Below are 19,954 nucleotides of genomic sequence, written 5' to 3'. Positions count from 1 at the left end.
AACCAAGATTCAGAGGGTACTGAAGGCATTTGGGGTAATACAGCTTCGAGCCTTCTTAATGTCATAAGACCTAAATCTGTCATTTTTGTCAACATCACATCACTTTTAGACTGAGCCCATTGTTGGGTAGGGACCGTCTCTATATGTTGCTGACTTGTACTTCCCAAGCGCTTAGTAAAGTGCTCTGCACACAATAAGCGCTCAAAAAAATACGATCGAATGAATGCTGTTTCCCGAGATGTACATTGTCAGAGGAAAGTTACCGCATACTATTCTATCCAAAGCACATTATGAAAACACGTTAGAACTGACTAAAGCAGTCCCACAAAATGTACTGTGGCATTTCTCTACAAAACTAAACTACCGGCTACCTCTTTGGCCTTAGTAAACTATTAGCCTACATTTTAATTGTGTTCCTCATAGTATGATGAAATAAACTGCAGCTTTATAAACCACTCTGGAAGCAGTATCTCAGATAAATACATAACTCAAAAGAGTATTGTAAGTGTTCATCAAGGGAGATGCTGGTGTTTTTTGTAAGTTACGCACTGTAGTACAGGGAGGCTGTTGAATGTCATCCCCCAAGTCCTTTCCAATGGGACCAAAATGAGAACAGGGCAAGGCATCGCTGAATTTTCAGAAGTCTGAGGAAAATCTTTTAAATTCTCTCTAGATTGTGAGCTCCTTGTGAGCAGGAAACATGTCTACCAACTCTGTTGTACTCTGTACAACTCTGTTGTACAGAAGCAGTGTGGCTTAGTGGAAAGAGCCTGGGCTTGGGAGTCAAAGGCCGTGGGTTCTAATCCTGAATCTGTTATTTATCAGCTGTGTGACTTTATGCAAGTCAATTAACTTGTTTGTGCCTCAGTTATCTCATTTGTAAAATGGGGATTAAGACTGTGAACCCCATGTAGGATAAATGGCGTGGCTCAGTGGAAAGAGCCCGGGCTTGGGAGTCAGAGGTTGTGGGGGGTTGTAACCCTGACTCTGCCACTTGTCTGCTGTGGGACTTTGGGCAAGTCACTTAACTTCTCCGTGCCTCAGTTACCTCATCTGTAAAATGGGGATTAAGAGTGTGAGTACCACATAGGACAACCTGATTACCTTGTAACCCCCCCAGCACTTAGAACAGTGCTTGGCACATAGTAAGCGCTTAACAAATGCCACCATTATTATTATTATTGTATCTACCTCGGCGCGTAGAACAGTGCTTGGCACACAGTAAGTGCTGATAAATACCATTAATTGATTGATCACAGATGCCTCATTCATCTTCTGCAGCAGTTCGATCAACTCTGCCTATGTGCAGTACTTAAAGTCCAAAGGCAAAGATGGAGCCTGTGAAAGCACAGTGGTCTGGAATTTGCATCAGTCCTTTCTCCTCAGACCATTCCCTCTGAACTGATTTTCCTGTGGGCCCACTTGATTACCTCATAATCATCTTGTTTAAGTGAACAAGAGTAACTCCAGTAACTTGAGCTCCTAGGAGTGGTAGACTACCAAGGGATGGAAGGTGATGGGTCTTTAGGACTGGACTCCATTTTGTCTGGCCAAGCAGCCAATTACTCAAACCAGTCACGTAACATATCCTCCCTTCCTTTGTCTGTCCTGTCCAGGTGTCTGCCTTATCAGGAAGCCTGGTAGGCCAAGGTCTTGAGACAGGATGGAGCTCAGGTGCTGTACCAACTGCCAACTTGTACTTCCCAAGCGCTTAGTACAGTGCTCTGCACACAGTAAGCGCTCAATAAATACGATTGAATGAATGAATGAATGAATATAAAGAAACTCTGTATTTCTTGGAACTGAGTTGGTCTTGCCTAGTGGAGAAAACTCTTTTAGTCAACCTCTGCTCTCTATTAGCACTAGTAGAAATAATCTTGTCTCTGACATACCCACTTGAACATAATGCAGGGTCCGTGAAGCTTACTTCAACCATCTCAAACAATGCAAATTTAAAATATAGACCAATCTCCAACACATGAGCAATTGTTGCCACAACAGACCCTCTTGGGAAGGGCGCATGAGGAAAATGGAAAACAGCAGGATACCCAAACATCCGCTCCATGAAGAACTGCAAATGGGTGAGCCAAAGAAATAATTAAAGACATAACAAAGCAAAACTTCAAACAATGTAGCAAAGCAGCAGGCAGATAATGATAATAATAATTATAATTTGTTAAGAGCTTATAATGTATGGAGCACTGTACCAAGTGCTGGGGTAGATACAAGATGAGCAGGCCCCACATGGGGTTCACATTCTGAGTAGCAGGGAATATAGGTAGTGAATCCCCTTTTTGCAAATGAGGGAACAGAGGCACAGAGAAGTTAATAATGATAATAATGGCATTTGTTAAGTACTTACTATGTACCAAGCACTGTTCTAAGCACTGGGGGGATACAAGATAATCAGGTTGTCCCACATGGGGCTCACGGTCTTCACCCTCACTTTTCAGATGAGGTAACTGAAGCCTAAAGAAGTTAAGTGCCTTGCCCAAAGTCACACAGCTGACAAGTGGCAGAGTCAGGATTAGAACCAATGACCTCTGACTCCAAGGCTCTTTCCACTTAGCCATGCTGCTTCTCATTAAGTGACTAGTCGAAGGCCACTCAGCAGACAAGTTGTCCAAAACTTGGACTACAACACAGGTCCTCTAACTCCCAGGCCCTTGCTCTTTCCACTGGGACTTGCTGGTTCTCCCATCTTCTTGAAGATGGGAGACAGCCCCAGGAAATGGATCAGCCTGGTGTTCAACAACCAGGAATGAGGTGACCTAACCTGGAGTAGTGGCTTTGGAAAGATCTAGAGAAGCAGCATGGCCTAGAAGATAGAGTATGGGCCTGGGTGTCAGAAGGTCATGGGTTCTAATCCAGACTCCACCACTTGTCTGCTGTGTAACCTTGGGCAAGTCACTTTACTACTCTGTGCCTCAGTTCCCTCATCTGTAAAATGCGTATTAAGACTGAAAGCCTTTTGTGGGATAGGCGTTGTGCCCAACCCGATTATTTTATATCTACCTCAGCACTTGGAACAGTGCCTGGTACATAGTAAGCACTTAACAAATACCACTATTATTATCATTATTATCATGACATCGAGGGAAAAATGAAAACAGCACCAAGCAATTTGGGTAAAAATGTGACAGAGCAGCAAGAAACAACTTTTACCAGCACAAGATGGGCTTATCATTGTCATCAAAGCACTGGTCTTCTCTGCAACACTCAGCTACACTGGTAAAATCTCATTCTGAGTAGTATCATCTTCGAGTCCCACAGACAGCTAGTTGTACTACTAATACAGACTCAAGGTAAGTGCTCCTCTGGTTACTTCCTGTCTTTTTGTAGGATTAGGAAACGAGCCATGAGATTCTGTATGTTTCTTTCATTTTTATTTCCTTTGCAACACAGCAGTTTCAGTAGAATGGAGCAATTTTAAAACAATTGGTTTCTGGGATTGTATTTTCAGAGAATCCTACACAGAGATTGTCATACTTTGTGGTGCAGAAGTTGCTAAATGCAATTTCTTGGAGAGGGTGTTTAGGGTTTGGACTTTCAGCCTGTTTAAATGCATGACCCTCTGGTTCAGAAATGTAAAGCACCATCATTTCCAACCTGTTCTTTCAGATTCGCCATCTACAGGTTTTCATCTATGCTTTCAGATTCTGGTGATCTGGAGGCAGCAAGAGACACAGTACAGGAGAGGATCTTCAGAGTTGAAGAAATGTAGTTAGTTTCATTTAGGCTGGTAATTGAATTGGGCACTCTGTGAAATGCTTAACTGGAGGCAGTGGACCCTCTGCATGCTACGGGTAGATGGAGACTGTTTTCTGATCAGTGGCTGGAATGCACTCCCCAAGGCAGGCAGGCTACCCAAGCAGCTACTAAGGAGTATTTGTCCAGCATAGTAATCAATCAATCGTATTTATTGAGCACTTACTGTGTGCAGAGCACTGTACTAAGTGCTTGGAAAGTACAAGTTGGCAACATATAGAGACAGTCCCTACCCAACAGTGGGCTCACAGTCTAGAAGAAGTAACATGGCTTAGTAGAAAGGGCACAGACTTGGGAGTCAGAGGACCTGGGTTCTAATCCTTGTTCTGCCTGCTGTGTGGCCTTGGGCAAGTAACTCCACTTCTCTGAGCCTTAGTTTCCTCATCTGTGAAATGGGGATTAAATATCTGTTCTCCCACCTACTTAGATTGTTAGTCCCATACACCCTAGTGTTTAGAACAGTGCTTTAGAAATATAAAAAGTGTCCTTGCTGAACAATTAGTGAGTTTGGTGAAGGGCAGGAAAAGTCTTGATTAAGAGCTGAGATGAGTGAGCCAAAGTCTCTCTTTAGGGACCTGTCCAGAATTAGCAGTTTCTCTAGAATTGACTATTGATGAAGTGCTTTAGCCAGAAAAAAACCTACTGTAAGATTTGGGTGGGGTACACCAGTGGGAGGAATATGGGTTTAGGGGGTCAGGAGATGAGAAGCTGCATAGCCTAGTGGAAAGAGCCCAAATCTGGGAGTCAGTGGACCTGAGTTCAAATCCCTGCTTTGTCATTTGCCTACTGTGTGACCTTGGACAAGTCACTTCACTTCAATCAGTGCCTTTGGTTCCTCATCTTAAAAGTGGGGATTTGTACCTGCTCCCCCTCCTACTTATACAGGAAGCCCCATGTGACACAGGGACTGTCCCCAACCTGATTAACTTGTATCTACCCCAGCACTTTTGCCACATAGTTAATAAATGCCATTTTTTAAAAAAAGAGTTCTAATCCCAGCTCTGCCACTGATTTTGCCACTACCTCGCACAAGTCACTTACCCTCTTAATGCCTCAAATGCCTCATCTGTAAATTGGGGATAAGATGCCTGATCCCCCTACATTGTAGATCGTGAACACCACAACGGGCAGGAACTGAGTCTGTTGTGTTTATCTTATAGCTACCCCAGAATTTACTGTACTTTGGCACAGAGTAAGTCAGGCAGTTAGTCAAAGGTATTTATTGAGCTCTTAATGGGTGCAGACCACTGTACTAAACACTTGGGAGAGTACAATATCACAATAAACAGACACCTTCCCTGCCCACAGTGAGCTTACAGTCTAGAGGGGGAGACAGGCTTAATGACCACTATGATCATTTTTGTTATTGATCAATCAATTGAATTAATTGAAGGCTTACTGTGTGCAGAGCACTGTACTAAGCACTTGGAATTATCATTATTAATATTAATAATGTTATTATTCCTTCAGTGATCCTAGACATTTTATCCAGCATGGAACATTTCCAAACAAAATAAACACAATGATATCAAAGTGATATCCTCTAGACTGTAAGCTCGTTGTGGGTGGGGAATGTGTCTGTTTATTGCTGTACTGTACTCTCCCAAGCTCTTAGTACAGTGCTCTGCACACAGTAAATGCTCAATAAATAATAATGATTGTATTTTTTAGACTGTGAGCCCACTGTGGGTAGGGACTGTCTCTATATGTTGCCAACTTGTACTTCCCAAGTGCTTAGTACAGTGCTCTGCACACAGTAAGCGCTCAATAAATATGATTGATTGATTAAGCCCTTACTATTTGCCAGACACTGTACTAAGTGCTGGGGTACATACAAACAAATCAGGTTGGACACAGTCCCTGCCCCATGTGGGGCTCACAGTCTCAAACCCCATTTTACAGATTAAGTAGCTGAGGCACGGAGAATTGAAGTGACTTGCTCAAGGTCATATAGCAGACAAGTGACAGAGCCAGGATTATAACTCATAACCTTCTGATTCCCAGGCCCGTGCTCTATCCACTACGCCATGCTGCTTCCCGATAAAATTGAATGAAGGGCCATCAGAGAAAGTTATTTGCAGCTCCTCAGCCCCTGAACTTCTACCCTCCTCAGTGAGGGTGGGAGGCTACACAGACACCCAGAAGTGCAACTTCTCCACCTGGACGGAACCATCCACGGCACCAAAAACTGGAGCAGCAATTGGGCTTGTGCTGGAACTGGAGAAAGTGGTAAGCAGAAGACAGACAGGGAAACTTCAACCTTTGCCAGGGTAGGGTGGGCTGAAGCATCACAATATCAAGAGAAATACCAGGAAAAGCAATAGTAATAATTACATTTGTTGAGCACTTACTGTGTACAGAGCACTGTACTACTAAGTGTGGAAGAACATACACAGTTGGGATTAGACTGATTCGTAGAGTTTACGATCAAAGGCACAAGGAATCCCACAGCTGCAGTGGTCAAGGCCTCCACTGGCTAGGCCCCTAAGACCATGGAACTCTGTTTTAAGAAAATGTTTCAGATTGCAGTTTGGAACTGAATTTTATTTGAAAGCTCTGTAGCTCTATTTGCTTGTATTTAGTGGAATGCAGGCATGCTGGAGCTGTTAAAAGCTATGTTCTTCTATGATCCAATTTTCCTGGTTTACCTTTATTTTTAGTCGAATTCCTGACTACCTCTTGTTCTTTATTAAAAGAACTTCCTTATGCATGCGGTATTTTGTGGAGCAGCAGTTTGGGGAATGCAGGTTCAGCAGCTATATGGATAGAAAATAAGCCCAAAGAAAACCAAGATTATGTACCAGTCTGCACTTAGCAAGCCCTAGATGCAATGAAAGATTTTAATGCCACTGAGAATTCAGTTCCCTAGGCAGTACACTATCCAATGATTCACAACCAGAAAACCAAATTATAGGTGGGTTTTGAGCAGTTATCACTGTTGGATATTTTGAGCCACCAAGCCACTTGACAAACTCAAGATTCAACAAGCTGTAATGGTGTCCAATCTCATATTTTCCTGGGAGACCTGGACCTAGAACGCAGCAGTTGCATCTAGTTTCCTGAACTATTTCTCAAGCATCAACTACAGAACAGCATCAGCAGGACAGGGTCTCCAACAATGAGGTCTTGAAACATGGAAAGCTCACCGGTACTGAAGCACAGCATCCCAGCTCCAGAGACCACTTCCGTGGATATGCCAGCCTCCTCAAACAGAGGTTTCAGGAGAGCAAGAGATCCAGATTCATTCATCCATTCATTCAATCGTATTTATTTGAGCGCTTACTGTGTGCAGAGCACTGTACTAAGCACTTGTACTGTACTAAGTGCTTAGTACAGATTTAGATGAAGTCTCAGATGGGGCAACTGGACCTGTATAGGGCAAACTCAGCACCTCAGCATGGAACCATCTATTTTAACGGTATTTGTTTAGTGCTTACTATATGTCAAGCACTGTTCTAAGTGCTGGGGTAAATATTAGTAAATCAGGTCAAACACAGTCCCTGCCTCACATGAGACACAATCTAAGTAAGAGGGTAGACAGGTGTTGAATCCCCATTTTGCAGATGAGGAGACTGAGGCACAAAGAAGTTAAGTATCCTGCCCTAGGTCAAACAGCATGCAAGTGGCAGATTAGAACTCAGGTCCACTGACTCCCAGGACCTTGCATTTCCCATTAGGCCATACTGCTTCTCGGTGTGCACATGGTGTATACATGGTGAGTAATAGATTACTGATCACATCCTCTAGATTGTAAGTTCATTGTGGGCAGGGAACTTGTCTACCAACTCCCAGGTGCTTGGTAAAGTTCTCTGCACAGAGTAAGTACTCAATAAATACTATTGATTAATTGATTGATTCATGGTGATGATGATGATGGCATTTATTTAGCACTTACTATGTGCAAAGCACTGTTCTAAGCACTGGGGAGGTTACAAGGTGATCAGGTTGTCCCACGGGGGGCTCACAGTCTTAATCCCCATTTAACAGATGAGGTAACTGAGGCACAGAGAAGTTAAGTGACTTGCCCAAAGTCACACAGCTGACAATTGGCGGAGCTGGGATTTGAACACATGACCTCTGACTCCAAAGCCCGTGCTCTTTCCACTGAGCCACGCTGCTTCTTGTCACACAAGTGTCCCAACATACAATAATCATGACTAAGACTCTCATTTTGGTCGGACCATTTCAGTTTGGTGGCGATTCTATTTCATATCCCATGTGGCCTTAGGAAGGCATAATGATCCCATTGTGGGCATTGGTGGGTGGGGAAGACCCTCTTTTTAAGATATTTGTTTGTCAATACTATGTGCCGGGTACTGTACAAAACCCTGGGACAGATACAAGTTAATCAGATTGGACATGCCCATGTCCCACATGGGGCTCACAGTCTTAATCCCCATTTTATGATGAAATAATTGAGGCACAAAGAAGTTAGGTGACAACAAATGTCACATAGTAGGCAAGTGACAAATCAGAACCCAGGTTTTTTGACTCCCAAGACAGTGTTCTTTCCTCTACACCGTGCTACTTCCCAGCCATTTTATGATGGAAACAGCAGTGGTGCTGTTTTCATGACTAAAGAATGTTCTTGCTTCAGCTACCAATCAATCAATCAATCAATCAATCAGTGGTATTCATTGAGCACTTACTATGTGCAAAATAATAATAATAACAATAATAATGATAATGATGGTATTTGTTAAGCGCTTACTATGTGCAAAGCACTGTTCTAAGCACTGGGGAGGTTAGAAGGTGATCAGGTTGTCCCACGGGGGGCTCACAGTCTTAATCCCCATTTTACAGATGAGGTAACTGAGGCACAGAGAAGTGACTTGCCCGAAGTCACACAGCTGACAGTTGGTGGAGCTGGGATTTGAAACCATGACCTCTGACTCCAAAGCCCGTGCTCTTTCCACTGAGCCATGCTGCTTCTCCAGTACTGTACTAAGCACTTGGGAGAGTACAATAACAATAGAATTAGCAATCACATTTTCTGCCCATAATAAGCTTACAGTATAGAGAGGGAGACAGACATTAATATGAATAAATGTCATTTATAATATTGAATTTAAAGATATGTACACAAGTTCTGTGGGACTGAAGCAGATAACAAATACCCAAAGGCCATAGATCCAAGTGTATAGACGATACAGGACAGAGAGTGAGCCGGGAAAAGAGGGCTTAATCAGGGAAGGCCTCTTGGAGAAGATGTGACCTTAGTAATGCTTTGAAGGTGGAGAGATGGATGGTCTGATATATATATATATATATATATATATATATATATATATATATATATATATATTTGAGCAGTTGAAATAGGTTACAAGTAAAGCAAAGATGAAAAATGAAGAGCAGATGACACAGAACTGGGAGTCAGGAAGTCTCACGTCCTCCCCCTGGCCTGGAATGCCCTCCCTCAGCACATCCGCCAAGCTGGCTTTCTTCCTCCCTTCAAAGCCCTACTGAGAGCTCACCTCCTCCAGGAGGCCTTCCCAGACTGAGCCCCCTCCTTCCTCTCCCCCTCCCCATCCCCCCCGCCTTACCTCCTTCCCCTCCCCACAGCACTTGTATATATGTTTCTACGTATTTATTACTCTATTCATTTTACTTGTACATATTTACTATTCTATTTTATTTTAACATATTTTGTTGGCTGTCTCCCCTTTCTAGACTGTGAGCCCACTGTTGGATAGGGACCATCTATATGTTGCCAACTTGTACTTCCCAAGCGCTTAGTACAGTGCTCTGCACACAGTAAGTCCTCAATTAAAATGATTGAATGAATGAATATGGAAGAGGCAGGAGCTGACAGTTGGCAGAGCTGGGATTAGAACCCATGACCTCTGACTCCAAAGCCTGTGCTCTTTCCACTGAGTCATGCTGCTTCTCGATGACTAATACAGAAGCAGCATGGCTCAGTGGAATGAGCATGTGCTTTGGAGTCAGAGGTCATGGGTTCTAATCCTAGTTCCACCAATTGTCAGCTGTGTGATTTTGGGCAAGCCACTTAATGCCTCAGTTCCCTCATCTGTTAAATGGGGATTAAGACTGTGAGCCCCCCATGGGGCAACCTGATCACCTTGTAACCTCCCCAGCACTTAGAACAGTGCTTTGCACATTGTAAGTGCTTAATAAATTCCATCATTATTATTATATTATTATTAAATTTGGAGGTTTTATGGGGTTTTTTCACCTTTAGCTCCATCTCTGACCATGAGATATAGCAATTTAATTGTTCTTTTTGGGGTCCTCAAACATACCCTCAACCTCCAGTTTCTACTGGTTGGTAATGGCAGAAGCTTGCCTCCCTTCCACATCAGTGAATTCCCTTTTCGACAACAGATTGTTTGTGAGTCTAATAGGCTTCCTATCACCCAACAATGTCTGGGGAAAACAAAGTAATGATCTAGAAGAAGTATCTAAAGCACCAGGAAATGTGTTTGAACATCTGTTTCAGGGGAAGAATTGAACAGATGCTTGAGTTCAAAAATGATAGCCTGGATTCCCAAAGCCTTTGGAATCAGTTTGTGTTGTAAAACAAAATACTCACAACAAGAAAGAAAAAAAACCCTCTCAGATTCCTTTCCCAAGCTTCCACCTCCTGGCGAAGTTCAGGGACCCACTGATCCTGAAATGATTCTGCAGATCTGCAGGCAGCAGAGAGAGAGAGCACACGTGGTGCTTGTGGGGAGGAGGGAGTTATTCAGATATTCAGATATTATTGCTTGGTTGATTGTTCTCAAAAGTGGCCCCTGAGGTCCATGTGTAGGCAAGCAATTGCAAGGCTTTACCAGGAAACCATCCAATGGAGATAACCTATGTGCTTCCGAAACGAACGTTTACCACACTGATTTCCACAGGGAAAGTCCAGACATTGCCCTCACAACTGAACAATGAACTAGACATTAAATTTCTGCAGACATCTGCAGTCATTTGGCTAGAAATTTCTTTCTTCAAACACTCTGATAATAGTAGTAATAATAATAACTGTGGTACTTGTTCATTCATTCAATCGTATTTATTGAGCGCTCTAAGTACTTACTGTAATCCAAGGTCTGGGTTAGATAATTGGATCAGTCCCAGTCCCTGTTCCACATGGGACTCCTAGTCTAAGGAGGAGGGGGAGCAGATATTTAATACCCATTTTACAGAAAAGAAAACTGAGCCACAGAGAAGGTGAGTGACTTGCTCAAGATAGCACAGTAGGCAAGTGGTGGAACTGGTTTTAGAACCCAGGTCTTCGACTCCCAGAACTTTGGTTTTTCCAGTAGACCACACTGTTGTGTACAAGGAATGTGTCTACCAACTCTGTTATATTGTACACTCCCAAGCGCTTAGTACAGTACTCTGTACACAGTAAGCACTCAATAAAATACTGTCAATGATGATGATGATTATGATGATGATTTTCATTCTGTTTCCTTATTTAAGAAAAGGGCCAGGACATCAACAGTTTGGGTCTTTTCAGCTGTGACTGGAAACTTTTTCATCCTACCAGAGATCCAGAATAAGTGAATTTAGGAATCCAGCTCAAAAAGCAATGGGAGTGATTGCCTCATGGGCCCCATGGAGTGGAGCCCTGTGATAGAAGGGTAATTTCTGTTTAAAAATCAAGATATTTTCCCAGGAGCAAAGAGACTTACAGCCTAGATGTCGGCTATGGGCCTGATGCCTCGACCTCCACGTGCACCACAGAATTTACTGCAAGTGCTGCCCGTAGTTTTTGATAAGACTCTGTCAAAACAGTGTGGCCTAAATGCCACACGGACTCGGAAAAAGCATGGACCCGGCAGTCAGAGTTCTAATTCTGGCTCTGCCATTTGCCTGTGGTGTGATTTTGGGCAAGTCACTTAACTTCTCTAGGCCTTAGCTTCCTCATCCATAAAATGCAGATTCAACACTTGTTCTCTCTCCCCCTTAAACTGTAGGCCTCATGTGGGACAGGGGTTGTGTCCAATCCAATTATCTGTATCTACCCCAGCTCTTAGCTCACGGGTTGGCGCATAGTAAGTACTTAAAAATACCATTATGATTATTACTTTTTTTATGGAATTTGTTAAGCGCTTACTAAGTGCCAGTCACTATACTAAGCACTGGGGTAGATACAAGCCAATCAGGTTTGACACAGTCCATGTCCCACATGGGGCTCACAGCCTTAATCCCCATTTTACAGATGAGGTAACTGAAGCAGGGAGAAGTGAAGTGACTTACCTAAGGTCACAGAGCAGACCAATGATGGAGCCGGGAGTAGAACTCAGGTCCTTCTGACTTTCAGGCCTGTGCTCTATCCATTAGGCCATGCTGCCTCTCAATCATTACTCTGTCATTGCTCGTGAGTGCTCAGCTTAAGCGCTTGGGAGACTACAGTACAATCGGAAGACGTGATCATGTGGAAGATGACTTCCATGGGAGGAGGACATAGAGAGGGATTAAGGGGCCAAGGCAGAGTTGGAAGGCAGAGAATAGCAAGGCCCCACTCTGAGCACTGGCTAATTCTGGAACAATATGGGGAAGGGGCTTGAGAGTGGAGTTCATAATTCATTCAATCATATTTATTGAGTGCTTACTGTGTGCAGAGCACTGTACTAAGTGCTTGGAAAGTACAATTTAGCAACAAAGAGAGACAATCCCTGCCCACAGTGGGCTCAGAGTCTAGAAATTCATGTGCCTGAACCTCTCCATGTTCAAGAGGATGACACATATTCCCCGTGCCTGTACCAGGGGCCTCTCTGGAAGCCTCTTCCAATGCACTGTTTTTTTAAAATAGTATTTGTTAAGCACTTACTGGCGGCCAGGCACTGTTCTAAGCACTGGGGTAGATACAAGCTAATCAGGTTGGATACAGTCCATGTCCCCCTTGGGGCTTACGGTTACCCCTCATTTTACAGATGAGGTAGCTGAGGCACAGAGAAGTTAAGTGACTTACTTAAGGTCACACAGAAGACAAGTGGGGGAGCCAGAACAAGAACCCATGTCCTTCTATCAATCAATCAATCATATTTATTGAGCACTTACTGTGTTCAGAGCACTGTACTAAGCGCTCTATCCTCTAGGCTACACTGTTTCTCACCTGCATCTTCCTCTGAGATCTTTCTGAACTTTTGCACGCATGGGATTATTGCTCCTGAGAGTCACTTTTCCCCCATAGCACCTACACTTTCCAGTCTTTATCTCCACCTCTGTTTTTTGTAATTTTTTTAATGACTGTCTCCCTGACTAGATTATAAGCTCCTTGATGGCAGGGATTATGTCTACCAATTGTACTGTACTCTTCCCAAGCACTTACAGTAGTGTCCTGTCCTCAGTAATCATAATGATGATGATAATAATGATAATGATATTTGGTAAGTGCTTATTATATGCCAAGCACTGTACTAAGCGCTGGGACAGATAAAAGATAATCATGTCCCACATGGGGTTCACAGTCTAAGTAAGAGGGAGAACAGGTATTGAACCCCCATTTTACAGATGAGGTAATTGAGGCACAGATAAGTTAAGTGACTTGCCCAAGGTCACACAGCAGATAAGTGGCAGAGCGGGAATTAGAACCCAGCTCCTCTGATTCCCAGGCTCGTGCTCTTTTGAGTAGGCTACATTGCTTCTCAGTTAGTAAAGACCTCTGATGAATTGATTTCTTTTTTCCTGCTTTGAGAGTATGAAGGATGTCATCACAGCACACAGTCCCTGAGGAGCATTGGAAGGTTCTTCCCTAAATGGCTTGCCAGGAAGCTATTCCCTGAATAGCTTCCCCACTGCCGCTGAAAGAAGGTTTTCAGAGGTACTCTATCCCACAGTTCTAAGCCACAGCCAACAACAGTAAACATTATAGAGGGTATGATGCACATAGCAATCCGTGTACCCTACTTACCTCTGCACTGATTCAACCACATTCTGACTATTCCGGGCTGTATCTCTATTTCTTCTACTCTTTGTATAGATGTGCACATATAAAGCTGTCTTTTTTTAAGGTATTTGTTACGCATGGTGTGTCAAACAGTTTTCAAAGCACTAGGCTAGTACAATTTAATTAGGTCAAACACAGTCCCTCTCCCACATGGGGCTCACAGTTTAATTAGGAAGCAGAGCAGGTATTTAATCCCCATTTTACAGTTAATGAAACTGAGACATAAAGAAGCTAAGTGACTTGCCCATGGTCACAAAGCAAGCAATTGGTAGAGTCAGGATTAAAACCAAGTCCTTCGAACTCCTGGGTCCATGCTCTCCCCACTAGGCCATGCTTCTTCTCTTTCTGACCATTTCCCCCATTCAGTTGAAAGCCCATTTTGGGCATAAACCATGTTTTTATTTGCTTTCACCCTTCCATGTATTTAGTGCCGTGCGCACCAAAGAATGACTCAACTAAAGCTTACAGATATAGGAAGCGACCAAGTTTAAGGTTATGTTAGGTGCTGCAAAGGGAGAGAAAAGGGTGAGTAAAAGATAAGCTTCTTGTTGACAGGGATTGTCTAGATTAACTCAGTTAAATTGTACTTTCCCAAGCATTTAATACAGTGCTTTGCACACAGTAAGCACTCAATAAATGCCACTGATTTGTTTACTTGAGTACCTAAATGCCAGCGAGTCCTCAACTGCATAGACAATGCAATAGGAGGGGAATTAGGGTAAGGGGATTAGAAATGAGTTGGGCAAGGCCTCCTTGGAGAAGATATGATTTTTAGAAGGGCTTCAAACCTAGGGATCATTGGTGGTCCATCACATAGGAAGGGAGAGGAAGTTTCAGGCAGGAAAGAAGGAATGAGCAAGGAATCGGTGGGGGAGGCAAGGGGGTTTCCCCCTCATTTCTTTGGGTTTCACTAGGTAGTTTTGCCAAGAAGCTCTGGGCAATGAATGAATTCACTGGCCTTTGGAATCTTAGTCCAATAAGATTACTCTTCCTTGCCAGATTTCCTTAGAGTCTGCTCTGACAGTTAATTTCCCCCCCAGATAAATTTTAGCATTAATATTTGGGCTAAGTGAGGCTGCAGGTACCTTGCATATTTCTGAAGAGTCTTTTGCTTAAGAAAATTCCCTTTGGGGGTTAAATCTATATAGGGAGAGCTTCTGTTAATGGACAAAATATTATTAGTGGGGATTTCCCACTGCAGAATGGGACTAGGACCCTTGCCTGTCTGAGATCTTGGACTTCCTCCTGATGACACAGAGCATTTCCTGCTTTTCCATTCCCAGACCTTCCCCCTTAGTGACCTGGCTTCTCTTCTAGCTCCTTTATAACATGGAATGTGTCTGTTTACTGTTGTATTATACTCTCCCAAGCTCTTAGTGTAGTCCTCTGCACACAGTAAGCACTCAATAAATATGATTGAATAAATGAATGAATGCATGACCTCTAAGATGTAAGACTCCTCTAGACTGTAAACTCCTTGTGGAAGGGAACATGTTTACCAAGTCGGTTACATACATATTTTTTATGGTTTTGTTAAGCACTTGCAATGTGACTGACACTGTTTAAAGTCTGGGGTGGATACAAGCAAATAGGGTCGGACACAGTCCCAGTCTCATGTGTGGTTCACAGTCTCAATCCCCATTTTACAGATGAGGTAACTGAGGCACAGAGAAGTGCAGTGACTTGCCCAAGGTCACACAGAAGACAAGTGGCAGAGCCAGAATTAACATCCATGTCCTTCTGACTCCCAGGACCATGCTCTATCCACTAAGCCACGCTGCTTCTTTAGTATATAATAATAATAATAATAATGTTGGTATTTGTTAAGCACTTACTATGTGCCAACCACGGTTCTAAGTGCTGGGGGAGATACAAGGTAATCAGGTTGTCCCAAATGGAGCTCACCACTTTCAATCCCCATTTTACAGATGAGGTAACTGAGGCACAGAGAAGTTAAGTGACTTGCCCAAGGTCACACAGCTGACAAGTGGCCGAGAAGGGATCAGAACCCACGACCTTTGACTCCCAAGTCTATGCTTTTTCCACTAAACTATGCTGCTTCTTAGTACTCTCCCTAGCACCTAGTATGGTGCTTTGCAACAATAAGAACTCCATAAATATGATTGATCGACTGACCTTAGAACAGTTCCTGAGAGTTCTGGCAGAATTCTTGCAGGCTGTCAGAAGGCTAAAAACAACTTGACCAGTGAAGAGGCTCATATGACAGACATATAGAAAATTGTCCTTTCCAAGCACTTAGTACAGTGCTCTGCACACAGTAAACACTCAATAAATACGATTGAATGAATGAATGAATGAAATATCCTGTCTGCACCATCTCTAAGTAAATTAACTTCTTCCATATCTTATGCTCCCCAAATGGAGTGTGGGCAGAGATTGGGCATAAAAGAGAGAGATCCTCACTTCCTTCTCTTCTTTTCCTCATTTGATCCAGGGGTTTCAGGGAGTTGGGAGACTGGTGGAGAATAGAGGGTCCCTGGGGCAGGGCAGGAGAACAGTGAAGGGTAAGTACGCAGCAGAGGGGTGGAGAGGGCGAAGTGGCAAAAAGGGACCATGTTTCCCCCATTCTCTAAATCCAGGTCTCAATTGGATTGAGGTCTGTATGCCCTTCCCACCCTCAAAACTGAATTAGAAGCAGGCAGCGCAGGGTACCTACATTCTATTCTTTTTTAATTGCCTGAAATACACACAACTTAGTTAATGTATATGTTTATGAAGCAGAGAGAAAATAAAATGAATAGTGAGATACACAAATCAATGCCAAGTGAATGAAACAAACCAGAAAAATAAACCTGACTGGAATGCGGCGAGTCTCCCTCTCCTGGCTGCTGAGACCCATGTTTTTTTTCTTCTTTGGGCCTTCTAATTCCACCCTGCCCCCAATGTGAAACAGAGACAAGGGATGGGAAGAGAAGGGGGAAGGGTGTTATAAAAAAAAAAGTCAAAAAAAGTCGCTAACTCTGACAGGTCAGGGAATTCCCAACCCTAAATCCCAGCAGAAGGAACTCCCAAAACATTGAGGAGAACATAGACCTCACTGATGTCTACTTGGCCCTAAAACAGTCTTGTTTCTCCTTCCCAGAGATGGACAAGATTAGGGCTCCCTGCCTGAACCCCATTCTTGCATTTCTTTGGTCACTTCCTGCCATCCCTTGTCCTGAACCCCTTGTCTTTCAAATAAGCATCCCTGTCCAAACAACAAGGAGATCATTCAGGGTCTCGTCAGGCAATCTCCTGAAATTGGCTGCAGGAAGCCACCCTCCCCTTTTAAAAAAATGGCATTTGTTAAGCACTTTTTATGTGCCAGGCACTGTACTAAATGCTGGAATAGATACAAGCTAATCAGGTTGGACATAGTTCCTGTCCCACAAAGAGGTCACCGTCTTAATCCCCATTTTACAGTTGAGATAAATGAGGCACAGTAAGCGCTCAATAAATACGATTGATTGAATGAATGAGGCATAGAGAAGTTAAGTGATTTGACCAAGCAAGTCACCCAGCAGACAAGAGGCTGAGCCGGGATTGGAGCCCAGGTTCTTTGCCTCCCAAGCCCGTGCTCTTTTTGCTAGGCCATACTGCTTCTCTCCCCTTTCCTCAACTTCCCCAGCCAAATGTCTTTCCCCAGCCCCCAGCATTCTCTGGGCTCACCCTGTAGGCATAAACAAAAAGGTTAGAGCTCTTAGTGGGTTTTAGCAATTGAATCGAAGATATTATTAAAGACTTAATTAGGGGGCAAATAGAATGGAATTTTGAAACGAAACAATGAATTGTATTTACTGAACATTTACTGTGTGCAAAATACAGTACTAAGAGCTTGGCAGTGTACTATATAATATAACACAGTGAGATTACAGTCTAGAGGGGTAAGCCCTTTTTCCTTTCACTAACAATTTTCTCTTGTCCCCCAGGACCATTTCTACTTTCCTGTAAACTTCCTGGTGCATACATACTTCTGATTCATTTTGCTCTTTCTCTATCAGGGAATCCCAGGTCTCGGTTCATTCATTCATTCAATCGTATTTATTGAGCACTTACTGTGTGCAGAGCACTATACTAAGTGCTTGGGAAGTACAAGTCGGCAACATACAGAAATGATCCCTACCCAACAATGGGCTCACAGTCTAGAAGGGGGAGACAGACAACAAAACAAAACATGTAGGCACCCTCTTCTGTTCTTTCCTTCAGGATTTTCAAATGCCAGAGTAGATCTGCTGCCAGTGTGTCCCATTATTTCACTTTTTTACTGTACTTGAGAAGCAGCGTAGCCTATTGGAAAGACCTCAGACCTGGAAGTCAGAGGATGTGTGTTCTAATCCCAGTTCTGCCACATGTCTGCTGTGTGACCTTGGGCAAGTGACTTAACTTCTCTGTACCTTAGTTATCTCGTCTGTAAAATGGAAATGTGGAACAGGGACTGGGTCTAACCTTGTATCTACCCCAGTGCTTAGAACAGTGCTTGGTGCATAGTAAGCTCTTAGCAAATACCACTTTATTCTCCCAAGTGCTTAGTACATTGTTCTGAACTCAGAAGATTCTCAGAAGCAGTGTCACTTACTGGATAGAGTATGGGACTGGGAGTCAGAAGGACCTGGGCTCTAATCCAGACTCTGCCACTTGACTGCTGTGTGACCCTGGGCGAGTCACTTAACTTCTCTTATGCCTCATTTACCTTATCTGTAAAATGGAGATTAAGACTGTAAACTCTAAGTGGGACATGAAGCGTAGCCGATCGGATTAGCCTGCATATACCCCAGCAATTAGTACAGTGCCTGGAACATAGTAAGTTCTTAACAGTCATTAAGAAGAAAGAAGTCATTAACTGATGGACTGATGGATTGATTTCCCTCCCTCAGGAGTGGAAGCCTCGCTGCTCTGGGATTCTAGCCTCTGGACTCCAACGTAGCCTGAACCCCCAGTATCATTTCACCAAATCTTCCAAACATGGCTGAGATGGTCCTTCCCAATTTGCCCCTTTCACCTTTCCCAATCCTGCCCTGTGATTGGCATTTGACTCCTGATAAAGGTATCTTTTTTAGTACTGGGTACTTAATCCAATTAGTCTTCCCTTAGGGAAGGGTCTTTTAGATGACAAAACTGAGAAAATAGTGTGGCCTAGTGAAAAGAGCTTGGGCCTGATAGTCAGAGGGCCTGAATTATAATCCTAGCTCTGCCACTTTTGTCTGTTGTGGGACCTTGGGCAATTCACTTCACTTCTCTGTGCCTCATTTACCTCAACTGTAAAATGGGGGTTAAAACTGTGAGCCCCTTGTGGGACAGGGACTGCATCTAACCCACTTATCTTGTATCTGCCCCAGTGCTTAGTATAGTCCCTAACACATAGTAAGCATTTAACAAATAACTTAGAAAAAAAATTCTACAGTTTCTTCTTGGCCCCCTTCCTTTGAGTGAGTGACCAACACACTATATCTAACAGACCCTTGGGTAGGAAACAGGGTGATTACCAAGTATCACCTTGAGATTTCTGATGGGCCATCCCTCATTTAATCAGTCTTGGGATTTATCAAGTACTTACTATGTGTCAAGCATGGTCCTGAGCACTGGAATTGATCTGATCCCAGCTCTGCCACTTGCCTGCTGTGTGACCTTGGGCAAGTCACTTAACTTTTGTGGGCCCCATGTGTTACAGGGATTGGGTCTAACCCAATTGTCTTGTATCTGCCCCAGTGCTTAGTATAGTTCCTGACACATAGTAAGCACTAACAAATACCATAGGAAAAAAAGGTTTACAGTTTCTTCTTGGCTCCCTTCCTTTGTAGGACTGAGTGACCCTCACACTCCATCTAACAACTCTCGGGTAGAAAACAGGGTGATTACCAAGTGTCAACTGTAGAATGGGGATTCAATACCAGCTCTTCCTCATACTGAAACTGTGAGTCCCATGTGGGACAGGGATTATTTTGTATCTACCCTAACTCTTAGGACAGGCTCAGTGGAAAGAGCACGAGCTTTGGAGTCAGAGGTCGTGAGTTTGAATCCCGGCTCTGCCGCATGTCTGCTGTGTGACCTTGGGTAAGTCACTTAACTTCTCTGAGCCTCAGTTACCTCATCTGTAAAATGGGGATTAAGACTGTGAGCCCCACGTGGGACAACTTGATCACCTTGTATTCCCCCCAGCGCTTAGAACAGTGCTCTGCACATAGTAAGTGCTTAACAAATGCCATTATTATTATTTCTAAAGGTAGGGACCATCTCTATATGTTGCCAACTTGTACTTCCCAAGCACTTAGTACAGTGCTC

Source organism: Tachyglossus aculeatus, chromosome 3, assembly GCF_015852505.1.
Source record: "Tachyglossus aculeatus isolate mTacAcu1 chromosome 3, mTacAcu1.pri, whole genome shotgun sequence".
In the NCBI taxonomy this organism is placed as follows: Eukaryota; Metazoa; Chordata; class Mammalia; order Monotremata; family Tachyglossidae; genus Tachyglossus; species Tachyglossus aculeatus.
The sequence above is the reverse complement of the archived record's forward strand: the minus strand, read 5'-3'. Positions refer to the sequence as shown.